The sequence below is a fragment of the Oncorhynchus mykiss genome, chromosome 14 (assembly GCF_057628025.1).
Source record: "Oncorhynchus mykiss isolate SJ-2025 chromosome 14, ASM5762802v1, whole genome shotgun sequence".
Lineage (NCBI taxonomy): Eukaryota > Metazoa > Chordata > Actinopteri > Salmoniformes > Salmonidae > Oncorhynchus > Oncorhynchus mykiss.
In genome coordinates, this window is record NC_143035.1 from 29,262,201 (window position 1) to 29,274,253 (window position 12,053).

Sequence of the window (12,053 nt, forward strand, 5' to 3'; positions counted from 1 at the left end):
AGACTGGAGAACATTAATGCTCTAATTGGATAGAAGACTGGAGAACATTAATGCTCTAATTGGATAGAATACTGGAGAACATTAATGCTCTAATTGATGTTCTAATATTATAACATGGCGCCGACAGAGATGGTCGCCTCACTTCGAGTTCTTAGGAAACTATGCAGTATTTAGTGTTTTTATTTGTTATTTCTCACATTGTTACCCCAGGAAATCTTACGTCTTATTACATACAGCCAGGAATAACTATTGGATATAAGAGCAACGTCATCTTACCAACATTACGACCAGGAATACAACTTTCCCGAAGCGGATCCTCTGTTCGGACCACCACCCAGGACAATGGATCTAATTCCAGTAGGCAATCAAAAACAACGAAGGGGCAGACGAAGCGGCCACCTGTAGACATGCACATCACACATACACAATGACATACACACTGACATACACACTGACATACACACTGACATACACACTGACATACACACTGACATACACAATGACATACACACTGACATACACACTGACATACACAATGACATACACACTGACATACACACTGACATACACACTGACATACACACTGACATACACAATGACATACACACTGACATACACAATGACATACACACTGACATACACACTGACATACACAATGACATACACACTGACATACACACTGACATACACACTGACATACACACTGACATACACAATGACATACACAATGATATACACAATGACATACACACTGACATACACACTGACATACACAATGACATACACAATGATATACACATTGACATACACACTGACATACACAATGACATACACACTGACATACACACTGACATACACAATGACATACACACTGACATACACACTGACATACACAATGACATACACAATGATATACACATTGACATACACACTGACATACACAATGACATACACACTGACATACACAATGACATACACAATGATATACACATTGACATACACACTGACATACACAATGACATACACATTGACATACACAATGACATACACACTGACATACACAATGACATACACAATGACATACACAATGATATACACATTGACATACACAATGACATACACAATGACATACACATTGACATACACACTGACATACACAATGACATACACATTGACATACACACTGACATACACAATGACATACACACTGACATACACACTGACATACACAATGACATACACAATGATATACACATTGACATACACACTGACATACACAATGACATACACACTGACATACACACTGACATACACAATGACATACACATTGACATACACACTGAAATACACACTGACATACACACTGACATACACACTGACATACACACTGACATACACATTAACATACACACTGACATACACACTGACATACACACTGACATACACATTAATATACACACTGACATACACAATGACATACACACTGACATACACATTAACATACACACTGACATACACACTGACATACACAATGAAATACACACTGACATACACACTGACATACACACTGACATACACACTGACATACACACTGACATACACATTAACATACACACTGACATACACAATGACATACACACTGACATACACATTAACATACACACTGACATACACACTGACATACACAATGAAATACACAATGAAATACACAATTAAAAACATGATTATGGTGCTCTTCATACATACTGTGTATATGTTATGACATATTGTAGGCAAAATATGTCAATTATATAAGTACTCTATGAATATTATAAGAAAAGGGTATGTTCTGACAATGTAACCTCAACAAAATAAATGCTTTCCTTATAGGGTTCACATTGTTTTAAAAGTCAAGAAGGGAGGACAGTGTAGGAGTGGAGAGGGATGAGAGGAGGAGGGAGGACAGTGTAGGAGTGGAGAGGGATGAGAGGAGGAGGGAGGACAGTGTAGGAGTGGAGAGAGGGATGAGAGAAGGAGGGAGGACAGTGTAGGAGTGGAAAGGTATGAGAGGAGGAGGGAGGACAGTGTAGGAGTCGAAAGGTATGAGAGGAGGAGGGAGGACAGTGTAGGAGTGGAGAGGGATGAGAGGAGGATGGAGGACAGTGTAGGAGTGGAGAGAGGGATGAGAGAAGGAGGGAGGACAGTGTAGGAGTGGAAAGGGATGAGAGAAGTAGGGAGGACAGTGTAGGAGTGGAAAGAGGGATGAGAGGAGGAGGGAGGACAGTGTAGGAGTGGAGTTTGGGATGAGAGAAGGAGGGAGGACAGTGTAGGAGTGGAAAGGGATGAGAGGAGTAGGGAGGACAGTGTAGGAGTGGAAAGAGGGATGAGAGGAGGAGGGAGGACAGTGTAGGAGTTGAGAGAAGGATGAGCGGAGGAGGGAGGACAGTGTAGGAGTGGAAAGGGATGAGAGGAGGAGGGGGGAGAGTGTAGGAGTGGAAAGGGATGAGAGGAGTAGGGAGAACAGTGTAGGAGGGGAGAGAGGGATGAGAGGAGGAGGGAGGACAGTGTAGGAGTGGAAAGGGATGAGAGGAGTAGGGAGAACAGTGTAGGAGGGGAGAGAGGGATGAGAGGAGGAGGGAGGACAGTGTAGGAGTGGAAAGGTATGAGAGGAGTAGAGAGGACAGTGTAGGAGTGGAGAGGGATGAGAGGAGGAGGGAGGACAGTGTAGGAGTGGAGAGAGTGATAAGAGGAGGAGGGAGGACGGTGTAGGAGTGGAGATAGGGATGAGAGGAGGAAGGAGGGCAGTCTAGGAGTGGAGAGAGGGATGAGAGGAGAAGGGAGGACAGTGTAGGAGTGGAGAGGGACGAGAGGAGGAGGGAGGACAGTGTAGGAGTGGAGTTCCTTGATGATGCTGCAGGACTTCCTCAGGCAACGTTTTGAGGAGATGTCCTGGATGGGGGGGAGCACGGTCCCAGTGATATACTGGGCTGTCTTCACCACCCGCTGGAGGGCCTTGGGGTAGTGCACGGAGCAATTACCATAAAAGGGGCCATGATGCAACTGGTCAGGACGCTCTCGATGGTGCAGCAGTAGTAGTTGGAGAGGACTCGTGGTCTTCAGCCGTCTTAGGAAGTAGAGACGCTGTTTTGCCCTCTTGACAGGAGTGGTGGTGTTGTTGTTCCTGGTGGTGGTGTTGTTGGTCCTGGTGGTGGTGTTGTTGGTCCATGTCAAGTCCTGTGTGATGTGGACGCCGAGGAACTTAATACAGCTGAATCTCTACTGCAGTGCTCTTCCCCTCTCTGAATTCAACAATCAACTCCTTTGTTTTGCTGACGTTGAGGGAGAGGTAATTGTCCTGGCATTGTGGTTCACAATGCCAGTTCACTTACCTCCTTTATCGTCGTTGTTGATTATCTGGCCTGTAACAGTGGTGTCGTCAGCAAACCTGATGATGGAGATGGTATCGTGCAAAGCCACGGAGTGAACAGGGAGTACAGCAGAGGGCTGAGGACACACCCCTGACGGGCCCCTGTGTTGAGTCAGTATAGAGAAGGTGTTGATGCCAATCCTCACAGCCTGTGGTCTGCCCGTCAGGAAGTCCAGGACCCAGTGGCAGAGGGTAGTGTTCAGACCCAGGGATCTGAGATCGGTGTCGAACTTGGAGGGAACAACATTGTTGAATGCTGAACTGTAGTCAATGAGCAGCATTCTCACATAGGTGTTCCTGTTGTCCAGATGTGTTAGGGCCAGGTGAATGGCGATGGATCTGTTGGAGCGGTAGGCTAATTGGAGTGGGTCCAGTGTGCCTGGCATGCTGGCCTCGATGTGGGCCATGACCAGTCTCTCGAAGCGATGACCGAGGTGAGTGAGACGGGGCGATAGTCATTTGGACATCTTTGTTTTCTATGGCACTGGGAGGAGGGTGGTTTCCTGGGAGCAGGTGTGCTGTGTGTGCAACAACACTGACTCTGACTCTGCAAATGTCAAAATCCCCCCTCAGCCCCCTCCCCCTATTTTACAAACCTGGCTAAATAGTTATTCTGAGGACTGGCAGAGAATGGGAGGGAAACAGAGAGCAAGAGACGCCTGAGTGCAGCAGCACCAGGTCTCTCATTACCGTAGTGAAGCAGTTCTCTCCATTCTCTCTTCCCTGTGGCCGGTCTCTCCTCTGCTCTTCTCTCGCTCTCCATCTGATCCATTACAGAGCATGGGGGAGGTTTGGTCTCCTGTGAGGGTCAAAGAGACAGAGACAGAGACAGCATAGTGTACAGGCTTTCTTCCTTCCTTTGTTTCTTAGACTGTGGAATACAGTATTGTAGTGTGTATCTCTGTTATGACTGTGGAGTACAGTACTGTGTGTGTCTCTGTTATGACTGTGGAATACAGTATTGTAGTGTGTATCTGTGGAATACAGTACTGTAGTGTGTATCTGTGGAATACAGTATTGTAGTGTGTATCTCTGTTATGACTGTGGAGTACAGTACTGTGTGTATCTGTTATGACTGTGGAATACAGTATTGTAGTGTGTATCTGTGGAATACAGTATTGTAGTGTGTGTCTCTGTTATGACTGTGGAGTACAGTACTGTGTGTATCTCTGTTATGACTGTGGAATACAGTATTGTAGTGTGTATCTCTGTTATGACTGTGGAGTACAGTATTGTAGTGTGTATCTCTGTTATGACTGTGGAGTACAGTATTGTAGTGTGTATCTCTGTTATGACTGTGGAATACAGTATTGTAGTGTGTATCTCTGTTATGACTGTGGAATACAGTACTGTAGTGTGTGTCTATGTTATGACTGTGGAGTACAGTACTGTAGTGTGTGTATCTCTGTTATGACTGTGGAATACAGTACTGTAGTGTGTATCTCTGTTATGACTGTGGAATACAGTACTGTAGTGTGTATCTCTGTTATGACTGTGGAATACAGTATTGTAGTGGTATCTCTGTTATGACTGTGGAATACAGTATTGTAGTGTGTATCTCTGTTATGACTGTGGAGTACAGTACTGTGTGTGTCTCTGTTATGACTGTGGAATACAGTATTGTAGTGTGTGTCTATGTTATGACTGTGGAGTACAGTACTGTAGTGTGTATCTGTGGAGTACAGTACTGTAGTGTGTATCTGTGGAGTACAGTACTGTAGTGTGTATCTGTTATGACTGTGGAGTACAGTATTGTAGTGTGTATCTCTGTTATGACTGTGGAATACAGTATTGTAGTGTGTATCTCTGTTATGACTGTGGAATACAGTATTGTAGTGTGTGTCTATGTTATGACTGTGGAATACAGTATTGTAGTGTGTATCTGTGGAATACAGTATTGTAGTGTGTATCTCTGTTATGACTGTGGAATACAGTATTGTAGTGTGTATCTGTGGAGTACAGTACTGTAGTGTGTTTCTGTTATGACTGTGGAATACAGTATTGTAGTGTGTCTCTGTTATGACTGTGGAATACAGTATTGTAGTGTGTATCTGTGGAGTACAGTACTGTAGTGTGTTTCTGTTATGACTGTGGAGTACAGTATTGTAGTGTGTATCTATGTTATGACTGTGGAATACAGTATTGTAGTGTGTATCTCTGTTATGACTGTGGAATACAGTACTGTAGTGTGTGTCTATGTTATGACTGTGGAGTACAGTACTGTAGTGTGTGTATCTCTGTTATGACTGTGGAATACAGTACTGTAGTGTGTATCTCTGTTATGACTGTGGAATACAGTATTGTAGTGTGTATCTGTGGAGTACAGTATTGTAGTGTGTATCTCTGTTATGACTGTGGAGTACAGTACTGTGTGTGTATCTCTGTTATGACTGTGGAATACAGTATTGTAGTGGTATCTCTGTTATGACTGTGGAATACAGTACTGTAGTGTGTGTCTCTGTTATGACTGTGGAATACAGTATTGTAGTGTGTATCTCTGTTATGACTGTGGAATACAGTACTGTAGTGTGTCTCTGTTATGACTGTGGAATACAGTACTGTAGTGTGTATCTATGTTATGACTGTGGAATACAGTATTGTAGTGGTATCTCTGTTATGACTGTGGAATACAGTACTGTAGTGTGTGTCTCTGTTATGACTGTGGAATACAGTATTTTTGTGTGTATCTCTGTTATGACTGTGGAATACAGTATTGTCGTGTGTGTCTATGTTATGACTGTGGAATACAGTATTGTAGTGTGTGTCTATGTTATGACTGTGGAATACAGTATTGTAGTGTGTATCTGTGGAATACAGTATTGTAGTGTGTATCTCTGTTATGACTGTGGAATACAGTATTGTAGTGTGTATCTCTGTTATGACTGTGGAATACAGTACTGTAGTGTGTCTCTGTTATGACTGTGGAATACAGTATTGTAGTGTGTGTCTATGTTATGACTGTGGAGTACAGTATTGTAGTGTGTGTCTCTGTTATGACTGTGGAGTACAGTATTGTAGTGTGTCTCTGTTATGACTGTGGAGTACAGTATTGTCGTGTGTGTCTATGTTATGACTGTGGAATACAGTATTGTAGTGTGTATCTGTGGAATACAGTATTGTAGTGTGTATCTCTGTTATGACTGTGGAATACAGTATTGTAGTGTGTATCTCTGTTATGACTGTGGAATACAGTACTGTAGTGTGTGTCTATGTTATGACTGTGGAATACAGTACTGTAGTGTGTATCTCTGTTATGACTGTGGAATACAGTATTGTAGTGTGTGTCTATGTTATGACTGTGGAATACAGTACTGTAGTGTGTATCTCTGTTATGACTGTGGAATACAGTATTGTAGTGTGTATGTCTGTTATGACTGTGGAGTACAGTACTGTAGTGTGTCTCTGTTATGACTGTGGAGTACAGTACTGTAGTGTGTATCTATGTTATGACTGTGGAATACAGTACTGTAGTGTGTATCTATGTTATGACTGTGGAATACAATATTGTAGTGTGTATCTCTGTTATGACTGTGGAATACAGTATTGTAGTGTGTATCTGTGGAGTACAGTACTGTAGTGTGTCTCTGTTATGACTGTGGAATACAGTACTGTAGTGTGTGTCTCTGTTATGACTGTGGAATACAGTATTGTAGTGTGTATCTGTGGAATACAGTATTGTAGTGTGTATCTGTGGAATACAGTACTGTAGTGTGTATCTGTGGAATACAGTACTGTAGTGTGTATCTCTGTTATGACTGTGGAATACAGTACTGTAGTGTGTATCTCTGTTATGACTGTGGAATACAGTACTGTAGTGTGTATCTCTGTTATGACTGTGGAATACAGTACTGTAGTGTGTATCTGTGGAATACAGTATTGTAGTGTGTATCTGTGGAATACAGTACTGTAGTGTGTATCTCTGTTATGACTGTGGAATACAGTACTGTAGTGTGTATCTCTGTTATGACTGTGGAATACAGTACTGTAGTGTGTGTCTATGTTATGACTGTGGAGTACAGTATTGTAGTGTGTATCTGTTATGACTGTGGAATACAGTACTGTAGTGTGTATCTGTGGAGTACAGTATTGTAGTGTGTGTCTCTGTTATGACTGTGGAATACAGTATTGTAGTGTGTATCTCTGTTATGACTGTGGAATACAGTATTGTAGTGTGTGTCTATGTTATGACTGTGGAATACAGTACTGTAGTGTGTGTCTATGTTATGACTGTGGAATACAGTACTGTAGTGTGTGTCTATGTTATGACTGTGGAATACAGTACTGTAGTGTGTATCTCTGTTATGACTGTGGAATACAGTATTGTAGTGTGTGTCTATGTTATGACTGTGGAATACAGTACTGTAGTGTGTATCTCTGTTATGACTGTGGAATACAGTATTGTAGTGTGTGTCTATGTTATGACTGTGGAATACAGTACTGTAGTGTGTATCTCTGTTATGACTGTGGAATACAGTATTGTAGTGTGTGTCTATATTATGACTGTGGAATACAGTACTGTAGTGTGTGTCTATGTTATGACTGTGGAATACAGTACTGTAGTGTGTATCTCTGTTATGACTGTGGAATACAGTATTGTAGTGTGTGTCTATGTTATGACTGTGGAATACAGTACTGTAGTGTGTGTCTATGTTATGACTGTGGAATACAGTATTGTAGTGTGTGTCTATGTTATGACTGTGGAGTACAGTACTGTCGTGTGTATGTCTGTTATGACTGTGGAATACAGTACTGTAGTGTGTATGTCTGTTATGACTGTGGAATACAGTACTGTAGTGTGTATCTCTGTTATGACTGTGGAATACAGTATTGTAGTGTGTGTCTATGTTATGACTGTGGAGTACAGTATTGTAGTGTGTGTCTATGTTATGACTGTGGAATACAGTCCTGTAGTGTGTGTCTCTGTTATGACTTTAGAGTATTTTACTGGTGTGTGCTATCTCTGATATGACTGTGGAGTACAGTACTGTAGTGTGTAGAGAGAGATAGAGACAGAGAGAGATAGAAAGAACATGAGAGAGATAAGAGAGAGCGAGGCAGAGGTGGGAAAGAGAGCGAGAGAGACATGACGACTTATTGCCTACAGCTATGTAATTCCCTCAAATCTCCAGCGTGCAGCAGGATCTAGAACCTAAAAGGGTTCTTCGGCTGTCCCCATAGCAGAACCCTTTGAAGAACCCTTTTTGGTTCCAGGTTAAACATTTATGGGTTCCATGTAGTACCCTTTCAACAGGAAAGGAACCCAAAGGAGTTATACCTGGAACCAAAAATGGTTCCAACTGGAACCAAAAAGGATTATGCTATGGGGTCAGCTGAATAACCCTTCTGGAACTATTTTTTTGTAGGAGTGTAGGGGTCAGTAAATAACAGAGTGCTGGTTGATGTAATCCTTAATTAGCATGAGGAGAAAAAGACAGGAATAAAGAAGAGAGGAGAGAATGAAGCGATGGTCGTCATGGAGATGAGAAACAAGTGGAGGCGTCAGACGGCAGTTGGAATGTTCTGTATCCATTCAATCAAAATCAGTGTTGTTTCCAAGCTAGCCACCAAGAAGCTGAAGCAATCAAGCAAATCACTATGTTGTGTGTCAATAAAGGAAGGGTATAGGCTATTTATGATCACTTCAAAGACCTGTCAAAAGAAGGTTACTCTCTCTTTCCCTCTCTATATTCTCTCTCTCTTCTCTTTATCTCTTCTCTGTCTCACTCAGTTGTGTGTGTTGTAAGCTTTTAGCTCATTATGAGTCAGTTAGACAGGAAGCTGGTATGAATACATGCTATTATATTCCTCTCTTCTGTTAAAGAGAAAGGGGAGTAGAGAGAGAGAGACAGAACGAGAGAGGGAGAGGGAGAGAGAGAGAGAAAGGGAGAGAGAAAGGGAGAGAGAGAGAGAGAGAGAGAGAGAGAGAGCGAGAGAGAGAGAAAGGAAGAGAGAAAGGGAGAGAGAGAGAGAGAGAGAGAGAGAGAGAAAGGGAGACAGAAATAGAGAGAGGGAGAGGGGGAGGGAGAGAGAAAGGGAGAGAGAAATAGAAATAACCAGACCTTCCCGGGGGCCTCCAGGCTAACCAGACCTTCCCCAGGGGCCTCCAGGCTAACCAGACCTTCCCAGGGGCGTCCAGGCTAACCATACCTTCCCAGGGGCGTCCAGGCTAACCAGACCTTCCCCAGGGGCCTCCAGGCTAACTAAGACAGTAAAGATTTTATGGTTTCCTTTTGTCATCAAGGCTTCAAGATATGCCAACTGCTCACGTGAACAGGAGAATGCTATCCGCCCCGAAAGCTGTCCCATGATCTACTGTCCCAGCAATGTTGTGAAACTCTAGTTTACACTGAGTGTCTGTGAATCCCACCAGCACAGTCTTCTTCTCCTCATTGCTCTCTTTCACCTTCATCCCCAGAAGGGAGGAGCAGCAGTGTATTGATTTCTGCAGCCAGACACACCTTCATTGGGAGGCTTTTCTTTGTCCACTAGGTTGAAGTGATAACCTCCCAGGGCCTCAGCCAGATAGAGGCCCTTTCCAACCTCATTGAGTGGCCAACCAAGCCGCTTAGCATTGCTGACAGCCTGGCTAGACTGCAGAGTCAAACCGAGGAAGTCGTTGCCTAGGCGATATTCTCCCACTCCATAGTTGTAGATCAGTTCAGCCACAAAGTCATCATCCTCTGGCCCAAAGCAGACCATTGTCTTACTCCATGTTCCATCATAGGGGCCCTTACAAGTTGTCTTACATCCTTCTTCAAATTCTTTGTGACGCAAAATTTTGCCAAGCACATCTCGGTTAAAGGTGGCCATTTTGCTTTTGTCACCCACTTCTCCTGATCCTCCTCAACTGATGCCACAGACCCATGACCTCCTTCAGCCACATCCGTCTCAACAGTCCCCACTTGCACTCCATCACTCATACCCTGTATCTCCTTCACTAACTGGGAGACTAGCCCCACCTGAACCCCCTCCTGTACCCCATTTCTCTTAGTGGACATCTCCACTACCTGGGAGACAAGCTCCACCTGAATCCCCTCCTGTACCCCATCACTCGCACTGGGCATCTCCTCACCAGTCTGGGGAAATGGCTCATCAGATCCGTCCTTACCTACAACAACATTTTTCTGCATAACAGACGTTATGTTCCCCTCTGGTAGAAGCTGCAACTCAGTACCCTCAACATGGACAACTTGTTCTTCAGCAACAGGTACTAGTGGCTGCTCAACCACTGTCGGCCCACCTCTCCTTACATCAGAGGGCCCAGGCGTTATGAGGACCACCTCTCCTTACATCAGAGGGCCCAGGCGTTACGAGTCCCTCCCTCAGCCTTCTCCCTTTTCGGGCAAGCATGTCGCTTCTGGCCAACATCCCCACACTCAAAACACCATTTTGACTACCCGTACTAGCATAAGCCATATACAGTGGAAGTTGGAAGTTTACATACACTTAATTAAATCAAATCAAATAAAATCAAACATGTATTTGTCACATACACATGGTTAGCAGATGTTAATGTGAGTGTAGCGAAATGCTTGTGCTTCTAGTTCCGACAATGCAATAATAACCAACGAGTAATCTAGCTAACAATTCCAAAACTACTACCTTATACACACAAGTGTAAAGGGATAAAGAATATGTACATAAAGATATATGAATGACTGATGGTACAGAGCGGCATAGGCAAGATACAGTAGATGGTATCGAGTACAGTATATACATATGAGATGAGTATGTAAACAAAGTGACATAGTTTAAAGTGGCTAGTGATACATGTATTACATAAAGATGCAGTAGATGATATAGAGTACAGTATATACGTATACATATGAGATAAATAATGTAGGGTATGTAAACATTATATTAAGTAGCATTGTTTAAAGTGGCTAGTGATATATTTAACATCAATTAGTATTTGGTAGCATTGCCTTTAAATTTTTGAACTTGGGTCCAAAGTTTCGGGTAGCCTTCCACAAGCTTTTAAGTTGGGTGAATTTTGGCCCATTCCTCCTGACAGAGCTGGTGTAACTGAATCAGGTTTGTAGGCCTCCTTGCTCGCACACCATTTTTCAGTTCTGCCCACACATTTTCTCTAGAATTGAGGTCAAGGCTTTGTGATGGCCACTCCAATACCTTGACTTTGTTGTCCTTAAGCCATTTTGTTACAACTTTGGAAGTATGCTTGGGGTCATTGTCCATTTTGAAGACCCATTTGCGACCAAGCTTCAACTTCCTGACTGTTGTCTTTGAGGTGTTGCTTCCATATATCCACATAATTTTCCTCCCTCATGAAGCCATCTATTTTGTGAAGTGCACCAGTCCCTCCCGCAGGAAAGCACCCCAACAACATGATGCTGCCACCCCCGTGCTTCACGGATGGGATGGTGTTCTTAGGCTTGCAAGCCTCCCCCTTTTTCCTCCAAACACAACGATGGTCATTATTGCCAAACAGTTCTATTTTTGTTTCAGAAGCAGTGGCTTCTTCCTTGCTGCGCGACCTTTCAGGTTATGTCAATATAGGACTCGTTTTACTGTGGTAATAGATACTTTTGTACCTGTTTCCTCCAGCATCTTCACAAGGTCCTTTGCTGTTGTTCTGGGATTGATTTGCACTTTTCGCACCAAAGTACGTTCATCTCTAGGAGACAGA

The 12,053-nt window shown here is 43.2% G+C and overlaps 1 pseudogene; it reads right to left on the minus strand.

Annotated features, from left to right (window-relative positions):
* Window positions 1–348: 348 nt before the first annotated feature.
* On the minus strand, window positions 349–10,412 carry LOC118938758 (glyoxalase domain-containing protein 4 pseudogene; annotated as a pseudogene).
* Window positions 10,413–12,053: the final 1,641 nt, after the last annotated feature.